The sequence below is a fragment of the Triticum dicoccoides genome, chromosome 7A, assembly GCF_002162155.2.
Source record: "Triticum dicoccoides isolate Atlit2015 ecotype Zavitan chromosome 7A, WEW_v2.0, whole genome shotgun sequence".
Classification (NCBI taxonomy): Eukaryota; Viridiplantae; Streptophyta; class Magnoliopsida; order Poales; family Poaceae; genus Triticum; species Triticum dicoccoides.
Genome location: NC_041392.1, coordinates 735,558,489 through 735,574,897, shown reverse-complemented (window position 1 = coordinate 735,574,897; position 16,409 = coordinate 735,558,489). Strand labels below are relative to the sequence as shown.

At 43.4% G+C, this 16,409-nt stretch overlaps 2 pseudogenes; one reads left to right on the top strand and one right to left on the bottom strand.

The window, feature by feature from the left end:
- Positions 1-2,623: 2,623 nt before the first annotated feature.
- Positions 2,624-4,967, top strand: LOC119334118 (annotated as a pseudogene).
- A 5,710-nt stretch (positions 4,968-10,677) lies between these two features.
- Positions 10,678-11,718, bottom strand: LOC119334117 (annotated as a pseudogene).
- Positions 11,719-16,409: the final 4,691 nt, after the last annotated feature.

Genomic DNA, 16,409 nt, shown 5'->3' with positions numbered 1-16,409 from the left:
TCTCTATCAACGATGATGCGAAGATTGCATGATTGGTACTTGAAAATCTGCAGAGACTCTGGGGGGAGGAGTACTTTGTATGTGAAAGTTAAAAAGGAGCATGACCTCGTTGGAATTGAACTGTTGCATGTTCCATTTGAGGAGTTCTTTCAGTTTTTCAATCAATTGGCCCTCGATAAAACAACGGTCACCTGCTACTGTCTGTAAGTAGTACTACTTCTGTCATTAAGTCTCTCTATATAGCTCAGCTCTTTCATTGCATGTATTTATAATCATCCTCACTATATTATGCAGATTGAAGATCGCCGAATTGAAGAAAAGACAAGCGGTGATATTGGGTTCATTAACACATATCTCATAGATGCAACTCAGGTTAAATTTCATGCCGCAGATACCAAGGCCAACTTGCTACGATCGTTGGTAATAAATGAAAACAAAGATATAATACTCTTTCCTTACAACTTCAAGTGAGTGTTACTGTCTTGTGCGTATTCGGTTTCCCTTATATATTAGTCAAGATTATAGTAATGTAATTGATGAGTTATGCATGCGTGTGCAGTTTCCACTATATTCTCCTGGAGATTAAGCTTGAGCAGGGACTAGTAACCGTCTTAGACTCAAGACGAAAAGATCCCCAGGACTATGCGGACATGACTCAAATGCTCGAGAAGTAAGTTAAATCGGTCATTATCCACCATATCAGCAACTTTGTTCATTTCCTGATATATCAAGTAATTGCTTTCTTTGTCTGGCGGGGTTTGGAAAAAATTCTTCAAAAAAGCTCCAGGACTCCCGAAGAAGCTGCAATTTAGACACCCGAAAGTAAGTACTATAGTAGCATGTTCCACGCATCTCCTATTGATTCAAGCCCTAGTTTCATCAATACCATTTGGCATTCTTGCTTATCAGTTTGATTGACCTCTATTCCTTGTAAAGTGGTTGTGGCAGGAACAAGGGAATGATTTCTGTGGATACTACGTTTGCGAGTCCATCCGCCACACGACCTGTGAGTGGGGCTACACTGACGAACAATATGAAGTACGTAAATAACAACATTCACAATTTTATTTTATTACCATCATTTGTATTGAGTTTCATTCTTTCATATATATATGTATTGACCCCCTTCTTCAAATTAGATGTTTCGGAAGCGGGATGAACTCCTAGCACCAGCTCGCATGAGAGCAATTCAAGAGGAATTGGCGGCATTCTTTCTTAACCACGTGATCGCTGAAGATGGAGAATACTATGTGAACCATGAGTCCATATGATTATATTTGTAAGAGATAATTATTGTATATATGTAGCCGGTAGTGTGGGATAGATATACCAGAACTCGTTGTTCGATCAATCTCTCGGAGAAGGAGAGGTGGTCGATATCACTTCTCTCTGTATGCATATATGTTCATGACGATCTTCTGTTTCCTTCGTTTGCTTACTAGCTAGCTAGCGTGTTTAGTCCTCTCTATACGTATGTATAGTATGTAGCGTCGACCAAGCACGGACATAAGAGAGGACACTTCTCTCTATTAATTATAGCTAGCTAACACAATATATGAAACACCTAAATTAACCCCCAAAACCCCCAACCCCCCCCTTCAAAAAAACAAAAACCCCAGCCACAGAAATGCTGACGCGTGGATGCCTATTGGCCCCCGGTTGGTGCCACCAACCGGGACCAAAGGCCCTCCTGCCTGGGCTCCGCGCACAGGCCACGTGGAGGCCCATCTGTCCCGGTTCTGGATTGAACCGGGACTAAAGGGACAGGGCATTAGTACCGACCCTTTAGTCCCGGTTCAGGAACCGGGACAAAAGGCCCTTACGAACCGGGACAACAGGCCCTTTTTCTACCAGTGATAATTGCCGGTAGATCAGACGCTCTTTCCCGGAAAAGTTCATACTATCTGCACCTTCTTTTGTTTTGGACTAGCTGTTCAGCCTGGAGGCGGAATAGAAGTACACAATGATCTGAGCAGGAAGAAACATTTTCTAAGAGTTGAGCAAACTTTGTTTATTGAACGATTTTCAAATGTGCGATGAACACTTTTAACAAATTAACCAAATTATATTTCCATAATACAAGTATTAGTATTTGTAACACATGTGTAACGTCGCGTCTACTTGCTCCCACCATTGGACATTTTTTAGAAAAAGAGGATGACCCCCGGCCTCTGCATCTGGAAGATGCATACAGCCACTTTATTGATTATTCTCGAGGACCTTACAAAGTATTACACCAATGTGCCTGAATCCACCATCTTGACAACATATGCCACTACTCCTATCCGATATGATGAAGGGGTGGTAGTCGGTCCACTACCCAGACCACTCACGTAAGCCTAACATCAAAAGCCGGAAGCCGAAACACATTCGGAAGCCCCAGCTGAGCCACATACCGGGTCTGGGGCATAACCCGGTCAGACGCACTCATGTGTCGTCACCGCCATCTTCCACAGGTCCGTCTTCAGATCAAATTGAGGCTTCTACCTTGTCTGGCCAGTCCGCCATTGACGCCACCATGACGCCAAACAGCAACCTCCTCCTGCGTGAGTCCATCTCTGTGCATCGGACGTCGAGCCTCCACAGCGCATGCCGCCGACATCCGCCACCATCAATGTGTGAGATGGAGCACCGCTCCACCATCCTCCCAGCCAACACTTACTCCAAAACGACGCCCCCAGGAGAACCAGAACGCGTCGGAGGAAAAGCGGAGGCTTGGGCGAAGAAGGGCACGCCGTCGGCAGCTGTCACCGTCCCCAAACAGCGCCCGCCACCACCCAGCCCTCAAGGCAGCGCCTTCAAGAAGGTCGCGGCGCCAAAGACGCCGCCACTGCCCACCAGAGTTAGGTTTTCACCCGAGAAGCTAGGTGGTGGGGAGTGGAAGGGCAGACCTTGACAGACGTCTCCATGAAGAAATCGGCGCCCGCGGGCGTCGGCGTCGTCGCGGCCTGCCGGAGCTGACCCGGGTTTCCCCCGATCTGGATCCCAACCACCAGAATCGCCCGCATCCCATAGGCAGGCCATACAGCACACCCAGGGACCCTCGCAGGAGAAGCGCACCGAGCATAGAAGAAGGCCAGCAGCCAGATCTGGCGCCGCCAGCCGCCAAGGCAGCCACGCGAGGCCCCAGGCCACCGGAGATCCGTCGGCCACCCGACCAGATCGCCGGCACCACGCCAACCCCACTGCCCGCCGCAGGAGACAGGGAGCCTCGCCAGGGGCCGCCGCCCGGATCCGAGACCCTCCGATGCAGATCGAAGCGGAGCCGGCCCGGCCGCCGCAGTCCCAGACCGCGCCTCAGGCATGGCCCGGCGCCAGCCTCGTGCGGCGGCGAGGAGAGATGGAGAGAGAGGGGGGTTACGCCGGCGGGAGGGGAATCAACCCACGAGACGCCCGCTAGGGGCGGCGCGGGGAAGGGGGAGGGGGAGGGGGAGGGGGAGGGAGAGGGGATGAGATAAAGAGATGCTTCTCCCACCATTGGACTTATAAATATTCCTACAAGAACTGATGTATAAACTAGTATGTGATGGCAACTCCCTCTTCTTAAAGTGCATGCGCTTCAAACTCATAATTAATTAATCATTGATGTTTTTCCATACATAATCTTAGCCAGCCGTCACTAAACTTGTTCTTCGTGAACATACATCTCCAGGTTTTTAGAGATGCCGGCCGTCAATGGCCAGTGGAGGACCCATCGAACGAGTGGTCAGAGCCTTGAACCGTGGCTCATCTGGCTGCATCCGGCGTCGTCAACCTTTAGTTGTTAATGGCTCCCGGCTGAGCCAGGACGTCTCCACAGGGCTGACTTAGGCGCGAGAAAACAATCCAACGAACTACTCCTTCGTTTACACGAGAGAGGCGAAGTGAAGCAATCGAACGGAATGCAGTTGGCTCTGGCGAACGAGCATTGTGGAGTTTTTTCTTCTATTATTAGCCGGAACAAATTCATTCCATTACTGAACTGAACTCGCTTATTGTAGAGCAAAGTGAACATGAGTTGGATATACAATTATGTTTCGTCTCTTCTTTGTCCTCTTGTCCTCAAACACGCGCGCATCGCGTCGATTATTAAATGCAACTGAGAGATTATTACACCAACAACGATTGAACGGATGGTTTCCATCATCCTTCTGGATGCCCCTCGATCAATCCATAAGACAAGCTCAGCCAGCCACCACTAAACTTCTTGTTGGTATTCATACATCTCGAGGTTTTTACTTTTTAGAGAGATGCCGACTATCAATGGCCAGTGGTGCAACCATCCAACGAGCCTTGACAGAGCGCCCATGTATCTGCATCCGACGTCAACAACATCTAGCTCCTTAATGGCTCCCGGCCGAGCCACTAGTACACTATTAATGGGGGGCACTCCCAGCCACACGTCTTCGCGCGGATAGCCTCATCCGTCCGCGCATATAATTAAGGGTCTCCATCCCCAAGCCTCCTCCACTCTTCCTCGACAACACCGCCGCAGCCACGACAGCTTCGGATCCCTCCAGCACCTGCTCCTCTCCCCCAATCGATCGCCCTGGCGGCTGCCGCGCTTAGGGCCCAGTTGAACAACCTTGTCACATCCATGTTCGCCATGGCCATTCCACCCTCAACCCCCTACTAAACCCGTGTGGCTGTTGGCTGACTATCACATTAGCTTCTCGTGAAGTGATCCATCTAGGGTATGGTGGATGAGTATTTCCAGTGCTTGCAGTCAATGGACGAGGATGGCAGCTCAGGCCCAGCCTTGGTCCCTGAGGTCATCAACCTCTTCATCGCCAACACCAACAGGATCCTCAACAACATCGTCGGCCTGCTGTCCGCCCCCAAGACCCCCTTCTCTTCATCTGCTTTCGTCATGTCATCTTGGGTACTTATTTCGTCCGCTCTGCTTTGAGATACCCAGGAAGCAGTCTGTGGACTTCAACAAGGTCAACAACCTGGTGCATCAGCTCAAGGGCTGCAGCTGCAGGTGATGATGCTAAGACATTTCTTTGTCCAACCCATTTATAATTGTATGTTGTTCCCAGCCGCATCCAAGGAAAGTGAGAGCACCAGCGCCAAGTCTAGGACTTGAACCCTCATGGAATGGGCTGGGGAATACCACTATTCTCCTAACCATCCAACCACATGTTGGTTAGCGTATACATGTTCTAATATGGTGCTATGTTGATTGATCACTAGAGAATGAGTGGTCAGGCTCAAACCAAAATGTTAAACTGCAAATTTGATTTATAACTGTATGTTTGTTAACTTACAATCATATCTAATGGCTATAAAAAATTGGTTTATTAATTTGATGGTCATATATTTCTAATTAATGTGGTAATTTTTAGTCTATTTATCTTTTTTTGGGAAACCCGTCAAATACTTTAATATATATAGAAGATAGATGTAGCTCCTTTCGAAATCAATTTGCTCCCTTTTTAGGGGTATCAATGTGTTGCCTTGCTAATAATTCTCGCCTACGCGAGGCACTACTGGGCCGATCCAGTATTATACCTATGTGGTAGTTTTCTTTTTGTGATGCTTATACTTTTTTCACTTTTTTGCATCGGTTTTCTTCTGTCTTTCCTTGGTTTTCGTTTTTTTCCTCTTTCCTTACCTTTATTTTCTTCAGTTTTCTTTGTTGTTTCTTCTGTTTTTCTGTGGTTTTCTTATTTTATTTTCTGTTATTTTTTCTATGCACATTGTACACTTTTAATGTACATTACAAACATTTTTAAACATGTTTAACATTTTGGAAATATATGTTTTGGTGTGTACTATTTTTCATAAACATTGTGTATTTTCTATACATCTAAAATATATTTTGAATATATATTTAAGATTTTCAATACTTGACTAGTAATTTTCCAAATATGTGTGTGTGTGTGTGTGTGTGTGTGTGTGTGTGTGTGTGTGTGTGTGTGTGTGTTAAAAGATTAATATACGATTAACGTTTTCTCAAAATACAAGTTCTGAACATTTTGTACGGTACGAAACATTTTGTTTGGATTACACACAAAAAATATAATGTCAAACATTTTCCAAAAATGTCACATACATTTTCTTGACATGCATGCAAAAACTAAATGTCACTTGCAGTTTTTATGAACGGTACAAACATTTTCTAAGAGTGGAGCAAACTTTGTTTATTTACTATTTCTTTAATATAAACAAAATAAAAAGGAAAAAAGCACATGTGTGTTATCACGTCTACTTGCTCCCTTTAGGTGAGCTCATCTACCGTCTTGACATGCCCATCCACCTTGCTGTCCTAGCTCCTGCCCTGCCTCCTGGATAACAGATTCACCTTGCTCGCCTGCCGCCAGACATTGGAACTTTGTACGATGGCCTCCAGCTCCAACTCTCTTCCTGGCCTAGTCACGGATGAGCACGGCCCCGACACGGCTGGACCCTCCGCCCTGGCGTCGCCTCACTCACTCAAACGAGCCGATGCTCTGTCTGTCTCTAGCAAGCGCCTTCTCCACCACCTTCTACACCAATGGAGGTGAGCATTTTTGCAACCCAAACTAGTTGTTGTTGTCTGTCTCTTCTCTGGTGCGTCCTTTTGATTTTCTCTCTCCACCTTCGGCCAGCGGTCAAGCTAGTCAATTACAAGCGAAATAACATTCTCATGATGCGCACATAGCTCGGTATACCATCGCGAGGACCCTCCGAGGGTCTCGCCTTCCGAGTCCAGTTTCTGTTAAGCTAGCATTGTATGTGGCTTTAGTTCAGTGTATAATTCGGTTTAGCAGTCACTTCCGTTTTCACTAGTGAATACCAAGTCTAGATCTGGTTGCATCCACTCTGTCCACGTCCTACAAATGTTCATCATTTGAAGTTTTCAATGTATAATAAACACCCATGTAAATGTACTTGCCATTACTTTAGTTTGCTTCTCTTCTTGATTAAAGTTGTTATTGCACTAAAGCTTGCCATGTCTTTTCAATCGACCGAAGTCGTCAACGCACTATGAAGTTGGGTAGGAGATGCGTGACCCTGCTTGAGGACCTACCTGAGGAGATCATTGACATGATACTCATCTGGTTGCCACCCAAGGAGGTCGGCCGCTGCCGTGTCGTCGCCATGTCATTGCCCAGCGTGACACCCACACCCGCATTCTTTCTTGAGCACCGCCACCGCAAAGTCATCGCGCCCCATCGTCGACTGCCACACGGGGCCGCCAAGCTCATCGTCTTTGTGACGCCGGTGCCCATCAGCATCTCTGGCCTTTCCTACAATGGTTTCGCCGCCTTCCACGGAACAAAAGTTACTCAAGAAAATGCGCTATTCATCTAACTATTTACCACCTGTCCACCACCATGGCAGACTGCACTGGCCTCTTTATGGAGCAAGTGACATTACAGGAGACGGTCGAGACATTATTGTGTTCGACATAGAATCAGAGTCGTTCCGATGGATGCGCGGTCCTCCCTAGTCGTGCCATCACGGGAAGTTGTTCGACACGAAGGGGACACTTGCTTTATGGGGTGGCTCGACTCCAAGCTAACTTCTATCAATGTCTGGGTAATGTAGGATTACGAGGCTAAAATACGGGCCTTCAAGTACCGGATTGGCCTGTCGATGGTGGAGGCATCAAAGACAACTTTATTCAGCTTCCTCCAAAAAGAAAAGGATAAGATCCTTGGAGCCCACGGTGCACAGCTGTTGAACAACATGGTTGTGCTAATCAGTAGTCGTTTTCAACAAAAAAAACACGTGCTACCCTATGGTATTGTGTACAATGAATGAGTCAGTATTGCATGTTGCTTACTCACCGCACCCTCTCCGAAATCCTAGCTCCAATTCTAGGCCATGAGATGCACAAAGATCAGGGACATCAAGTTTCTGCTTATAGCTCAGATGCATCCTCGTGAACAGTAAAATAAGAAAAGTAGTATACAAACTTTTTAAAATCTGATTTTTTAATGTGAACAAACATTAACAATTCTGAACATGCGTGCAAATTTCCATGAATAAAAAACATGTAAAACTACTTCCGTAGAAAAAAACAAAATTGATGCTCTATGTGTTGTTTCGTCATAACAATTTGCACACATGTGGAGAATTCGTCAATGTTTGTTCCAAGATAATCAGTTTTTTTATATCATTTACTATTTTGACTGTTCATGAGTGTGCATATTGTTAGAAATAAATCCGAGGCACTCCGTCGATCATCCAAGGACCAAGCAATCACACGAGCACGACACTGAGATTTGTTAACGAGGTTCACCGATATGGCTACATCCCCGGGGCTTGATTATGGGCGCTCCTCCCCATGACACCGCTACAATACAGCACCCGGTCGCCCTGGACACCGACACATGCCGTCGGCTTCCCCTGCGTTCCGGTGCTATTATGTTGACATAGATTACATCGTGTATCTACCCCCGATATATATAAGAGGCCTGGGATACAAGTGTCCTATTAGGACACAACTCCTACCCTGTCTACACACAGTCCAAAGCCAAGTCCAACTGTAACCTAACTTGTACAATAATATTCGACACAATTCTAACAAACTCCACCTTGGCGAATATTCTCCACCACCTTGGATTCATCCGTGCGTCGAACCTCCATGTACATTGGACTTGAGATGCACCATGAGTACTGCTGCTACTCCCAGACTCCATATGACCCCACCTGCAACTGTAGTCCCTTCTTGTCTTCTTCACAGTCAACACTCCAGCAAAATTAAGTTCCTCATTACTCTACTTTGTGCTTCCAACTTCCGGAGAATCCGTTTAATGCCATCACACACCGACCACTATCTACGTGAAAATGAACAACTCACATATTGGACGCCACATATAAGAGTTACCTGAACTCAACGTCGCCGCTCTTTCTTGACCGATTGTCTGAAGCTTAAAGGAATTTCACCGTCGCCCTGTGTCATCCTGAGTCAAATTCACAGTTGTCTCATCCTTTTTTCCCGGATAGTCTCTGACAAGTCCCACAACTATAGCATTACGCCTCCTTCTGTACTTGTCATCCGCACTTTGCCATGTGCTCTGATACCACTTGTTAGAATAAATCTGAGGCACTCCGTCGATCATCCAAGAACCAAGCAATCACACGAGCACGACACCGAGATTTGTTAACGAGGTTCACCGATATGGCTATATCCCCGGGGCTTGACTATGGGCGCTCCTCCCCATGACACCGCTACAATACCGCACCCGGTCGCCCTGGACACCGGCACATGCCGCCGGCTTCCCCTGCGTTCCGGTGCTATTATGTTGGCATAGATTACATCGTGTGTCTAACCCCGATATATATGAGAGGCCTGGGATACAAGTGTCCTAATAGGACACAGCTCCTATCCTGTCTACACACAGTCCAAAGCCAAGTCCAACTGTAACCTACTATAACACATATGAGCTCTCGAGAAGAATCCATAGCCTTCAATCTCCATAGGGCATGTATGAGAATGTTGGTGACTTCTGTTTTGCTTTTGCCTTGACACGCCTTTTGTTCATAGCTCTTTTTATGTGTAATGTACATTGTTTCTAAACTGCATGACACATTTTTCTGAATTATGCACACATTTTTTACATTGTATTTTTTTTCAAAATGCCACGTACATTTTTGGAAACGAGTGAATAGCTTCGAAATGACACATACTTCTTATCGAATGGTACTCCCTTCGTTTCTTTTTAGTTTGCATATAAGATTTGGTCAAAGTCAAACTACACAAAGTTTGAGCAAATTTATATAAAAAAGTATCAACATCTACAATACTAAAACTATATGGTATGAAAATCCATTTCATGATGCATCTAATATATTGGTTTCATACTGTGATTGTTGATATGTTTTTTTATAAAGTTGGTCAAACTTTACAAAGTTTGACTTGGACCAAATTTTATATGCAGACTAAAAAGAAATGGAGGGAGTACAAACATTTCCTAAATATTGACAGATCATTTTTTACACAGTATGAACATTTTTTAATGTGGAATGAACACTTTTAAAAAATTATATAAATTATCTTTTCATAATAATGTATATACTCTTTTTAATAGAAATAAAATTAAAAAGGAAAAACACATGTGTGACGTCAGGTCTACTGGCTCCCTATAGGCGAGCTATGCTTCCGTCTCACCTTGCCCATCCACCACGCCGTGGTGGCTCCTGCTGCTCTGCCTCCTACACTCCGGGCCGAGCTCGCTTGCCTCCGTCTAGACAGAACCTCGCACTATGGCCTCTAGCTCCTACTCTCCTCCTTAACTGGTTGCGACGAGCACGGGCTTGCACGGCTTCACCCTCCTCCCTGGTGTCGCCTCGCTCACTCAACTGAGCTGCTGCTTTGCCTCATTCCGACGAGGACCTTCTACTCCGCCTTCTTCCATAACACAGGTGTGAACCATTGTTGCCCGAACTGGCCGCCATCGTCTCTCTCATCAGGTGTGTCTTCTTGATTTTCTCTCACCAACTGCAGCTGGCGCTCAAGCTTGTTAATTAGAGGCGACAGAACACGCTTCCCGTGTCTAGTTTCTGTAAATCTGTTTAGCCATCACTTTTGTCTTCACTAGTGTATTTGGCCTCAGTTTAGTGTATAATTTGGTTTAGCCGTCACTCTGTTTTCACTAGCGAACGCCAAGTCTTGGATTGGTTGCATCCACACTCTCCACGTCCTACACACGCTCATGACTTGCACTTGTCAATGTATAATAAAGACTGGTGTAAACATACTTTTCATTTACGCTTAGAAAAACTAGCACTCTTTCTCTTGAGGTTATCATAGTCTTGGCTTGCCATGACTTCACCAAGTATTGTTGGAGATGCTATAAATTTGAGGCATTCCTGTTTGAGATCGTTACACTAATGTTGATCAGCTAACGCATATGTAGTTGCCACTGTTTGTACATCAAGACAGCTGTAAAGAATAGCCTCACATATGAGCTTCAGCTTTTCAATTGCGTATCGATCAGCAGCCTCGAGTAAGTGGCGTACAATCTCTTCTATGTCCTCGTCATCAAAATTGTTGAAAGGAAGCACCAAGCAGTCTGTGTACAAAATATAAGAGAGCCTTAAAAACGTCAGGTAACATATCTTGCAGGATTATAGATGATCTGTCTTTCTCCATCATTGGGCCATAGAGCTGCACCCTAAACATAGGGAACCTTGCAGCAAGCACTAGCATATGTGCAAGAAATGATTCACCTTGGAAGTAGAAGGTCACGTCCGCCCCTTCTTTTGACTCTAATAGATTTTCCATATCAGTTGATAGATGGGATTGTGGCAGCTTCACTTGGGGTGAAAGTAGTAAGTCACTGCAAGTCACCAATGGATCTTTCATAACAGTTATCGAACATTCAATCAAGAAGTGGTCAAATTCCACATATTCTGCTGCAAGCAAAGTTTTCTCCATTACCTTATCCCACACCCTCCCATCCTACATTTGCCCTCTGCACTAGATAAGTTTAACACTCCGATCTGATTCAACTCCGTGCTCTGTCCTCCTGGGGAGATCAGTCGATAACAAAATATTGCCTTCACTTCAGCATTTTCTCTCATAAGCTCAACAAGAATAGAGATGTGCTTTTGGCTTTCAGCATTGATTCCTTGTGGGTAGAATCTAACTGAACAGTCATAATCACCAACTTGGAAGGCATGGGACCTCATAAAATTGCCCGGTCCAGTTTCCTTGATGACACTATAGTCATTAACCACAAAGATGTGGCTATCCTGAACCACCGCCGCGTTGCAGGTCGAGACTGTAGTTCCAAACTCCATGTGCAATTCAAGTGCTTGCAATTCCACACAAGATCCTATTAGCACACAAAATATGCTTCATTATTTTAAAATAACAGAAATATATGTACTAGTGAACCACCTCGACCTATTCAAAAGGCGGGACACAATTATTGTAGGATGACCTGCCAATAACACTACTTGGCCTAGATACAAGTTATGGACCAAACTCACCTACGCGTGTTTCTTGGACCAGCCCATGGCAAAGAAGAGTTGCATCACAGGGTAGCATTATATCTCTTTTCCTCGGGCTTTCCTACAAAAAAGAGCTCGGCCCGAATGTTTTGACTTCCATAAAATCAGAGGAAACGAACGGTGTTCCTCTGGTCTGCTACGGTGTTCCTCTGAATTAATACTACAAACAAAACGGCACCACAGGAAGATCAATTCCAACTGAACGGCCACTCCTACGATTTTTACTTATATATACTTCTCATATAAAAAATGAATATATGCGAACCATGCATCTACCTATGCAGCACAGTACTACTAGTCTCTAATGTCTACTACTACCATCTAGTACCAGCTATGGATTGAATAACAGACCTTGAAATGGAAGAGTGCAGTGGAATGGGGACCAACGGTAGAAGCGATCCCAAAGCAAAATCTTGGCCGGCAGGCTCACTACGTAGCAAACCTAGTGTGAGAGATTGGTATTTCTCGATCTGGGTAGTGTGTTCCTGCTAGTGTGTGTGGTTGAGTTTTAAAGGATTGAAAACATGCCTTCTCGTGATAATATTTGAACGCTATCTATTTCCATCGGCCAATATTTAGATAATTTTAGTACCATGCCAAAAAATCCCATTACAATTAATACAATAAAATGACCACATATCTGTACATAAATGATCTCACAAAATTAACTGGCTACTATATATCTCCTAGATATATTCTGTAAATGCACAAAATCCTCATCAATTTCTAGCAACTACTTTCTCCGATATTATGAGTAAAACTTTGACCAGAATTTTAAGGTTTTGCTAATACTAAGTGCACACTCCCTTATCTATACCCTCCCACATTGCTTCGAGATATGTGCTATCCAACTAACTTAGGACATACAAATTTCTTTTGTGGTTCCTCTCAAATGATAAAACATATGTACATCAAACTTTATAGATCATTATAACTTTGGAACTAAAATGTTGGAAAGAGAATATGGAATTTGTTGATCTACTATAAATATACTAAATTTGATTTGAACAAAAAAAACTGAATTTTTGTTACACGTCATAGATCGAATACGTTGTTGACCTGTAAAGTTTGGTGTCCATATGCTCCTTTATTTTGGAGATGCAAAAGTGGAAAGTTCATGAATTGACCGCGAGGCACAAAATGGATGGTTAGATAAGGGGGGTACAACCACAACTTTCACTTTTAACTAATAAAATATGAATTGTGTGTCGAAAAACTATATTGTGGGAAAACATCTTTCGAATACCAAACTACTAACTTAACCCAACACGCGTCCGTAGGGAATACATTGTTGTGGTGTAGTGTACATACGTTCATCACTTGCGCATGTAAATGTATAATAAAGGCCCATGTAAATGTACTTGTCATTAACGCTTCAGAAAGTAACTAATGTCTAAACGCATTAGAAACAAAACATGATGGACTGGCACTAAATCTAACAATAGGAATTAGTTACCATCTCGTGTTGCAAATCACCCAACATAAGAACCAAGAAATATTTACTTTCATCCTCCGAATGTTTGTACTTGTATACATCACGCAGTGTGCATCTTCCTCAAGACAGAGACCACATCTTAGCCTGGCCACCTGCGGCAATATAAAGTGGAATGAAGACATGAAGGGATTTCATATACGACATGATGGATCAAGAGAGGGAGAGCGCTGAGCAGCACACGAACAAATCAACGGAGGATTACTGGCAAAGCTCACAATGAAATCGAAAGGTGGGGAAGTCCAAGATAAAACTATGGCCGAGATCACACTAAAAAATTAGGGACAATTGCATTTTTGCCCCTAGTTGATTCCTACCCATGGGTTTTGCCCTTACTTTTCGAGCTTGCTCAGTTTTGCCCTTACTTTTTCCATCGAGGTCCCTCAAATGCCCTTTGACCGTTTGACCAAAACTTTAAAAATTCATAACTAATTCATATGAACTCAGAAAAATGCAAATAAGATATCAAAATGTTCAGATAAACATTACCTTTATGTGCATATCATTTGCATTCAGGACAAAAGCACCCTTTAAACTACCTAAGGTAATTAATGTTATTAAGATTATTAAAAATAAAAAGGTATAAAAAATATTTTTTCATGAATAAAAATTACAAGAAAATGTAGGTGATGTTTCCAAAACATCCCGATATCTTATTTGCATTTTCTGAGTTCGTATCAATTTGTTATGAAGTTTCCAAATAATGGTCAAAGTCGTTAGAACATTCATAACAAGATGATACAAACTCAGAAAATGCAAATAAGATATCTGGATGTTTAGAAAACATCACCTACATTTGCATGTAATTTTTATTCATGAAAAAAATATTGTTTATACCTTTTTATTTTTAATAATGTTAATAACATTAATTACCTTAGGTAGTTTAAAGGGTGCTTTTGTCCTGAATGCAAATGATATGCACATAAAGGTAATATTTATCGGAACATTTTGATATCTTATTTGCATTTTTCTGAGTTCATATGAATTAGTTATGAATTTTCAAAGTTTTGGTCAAATGGTCAAAGGGCATTCGAGGGACCTCGACTAAAAAAGTAAGGGCAAAACTAAGCAAACTCGAAAAGTAAGGGCAAAACCCGTGGGTAGGAAGCAACTAGGGGTAAAAAATGCAATTGTCCCAAAAAATTAAGACTTGGAACTCTCTCGTCATTTGAAAATATACCAGTTTGAATAACTGTATTTATAACCTCATTAAGAATAGTGATTCATGTAAAACTTAAGCTTTTTATCACCTTACTTGCCTCTCTCCTTGATTCAAGCTGTTGTTGGACTAAGTCTTGCCATGTCTTTCCAGCCGACGGGAGTCGATAGAGAACTACGATGCCAGGAAGGAGAGGCGTGACCCTACACGAGGTCCTGCCCAAAAAGATCATTGAAAAATACTCATAGGTTGTCGCCGAAGGACGTCAGCCGCTGTCGTGCCACCACCATGTCATGACGCGGTGTGATCACGCCCAGATTCTTGCATGAGCACCACAGGCGCTAGCCGTTGCTCCCCGTGGTCGATGGCCACAGGCGGCCCACCAGCCTTGTGGTTGTTCGTGACACCGTTTCCCATCAGCAGCTCTAACCTTTTCTCCTGGGCTCCGAACACCATTCTCCAGATTGTCGCAAGCGTCCTGTGATGCCTTCCTTATATTTTCTCGGGGTAGCTAGTTGTACATCTGTAACCCAGTTATCCACACGCATTTTCCAGTTTACCACCAGTCCACCACCATGAAGACGGCACTAGCGTATTTATGGTACCAGTGAAATTATGGGAGGCGGTGAAGACATTATTGAATTTGACATAGAATTAGTCATTTCGATGGATGCATTGTCCACTTCAGTCGTCATGAAGTTGTTCGACAAGGAGGGTACACTTGCTTTATTGGGTGGCTTGACTCCCTGGACAGCTTCTATCAATGACTGGGTGATGCAAGATTACGAGGCTAAATTATGGTCCTTCAAGTACCGGATTTACCTGTCAATGGTGGATACATCAAAGACAACTTTATTCAACTTCCTCCAAAAAGAAAAAGGATAATATCGTTACATTCCACGGTGCAGCTGTTAAATAATGTAGCTCTGCTAAACTAACAGCCTTTTTCAACAAAAAGCACGTGCTACCCTACGATATTGTGAACAATTGAATAAGTCAGTATTTGATGTTGCTTACTCACCACACCCTCGAAGAGAGTATCGTTTCTACTCGTGAGCTCATACGCATCCTCGTGAATAGTAAAAATAAAAATAGTACATCAGTTTTAAAAATCTGAATTTTTTTTACGGAAGACCATTGACGAATTCTGAACATGTGTGCAAATTTCCATGACGAAAAAACATGTCAATATGCTTCCGTAGAAAAAACAAAATTGATTCTCTATGTGTTGCGTTTTCATGAAAATTTGAACACATGTTCATAATTCGTCAATTTTTGTTCCAAAAATTTCAGCTTTTTATTTCTTTTACTATTGTTTTTTATTTTACTGTACAGGAGGGCGCATGTGAGCTCAGGTGTAAACTCTAGAACGCGTTTAGCGGGCAAACGGCTACCCGAAGCGCTCCGAAGCTGCCGGTTATTTTAGGAAAAAATTGTCTCCTTTCTCCACTAGGAAACTTTTCTCATCTTGGTTTTTCTCACATCCTACAGGATACTTCCACGGTCATCTTTTGGTGCATGCATTTTGTTCTGTTTTGCATTTAATTCTTTGTTTTAAAAATTCAAAATGGCATAACTTTCAAACCATGCATCGAAATTAAGATCTGATTTCACTGTTGGAATCATCGCGACGTGATTTTCAAAACTAGACGCTGCATGAGTATGTTTAGGCCCCACTAGGTGCAACTGCCTGATAGTTGATGTGCAACTACCTGACGGTCGATGTGCAACTTTCTCCCTACGAGTGGACTTGCAGTTTTCATTGATGATACCTCCACCCCAAAGTACCCCTACCAATAAGATGTGCAACTTCGTCTATTGACTCGA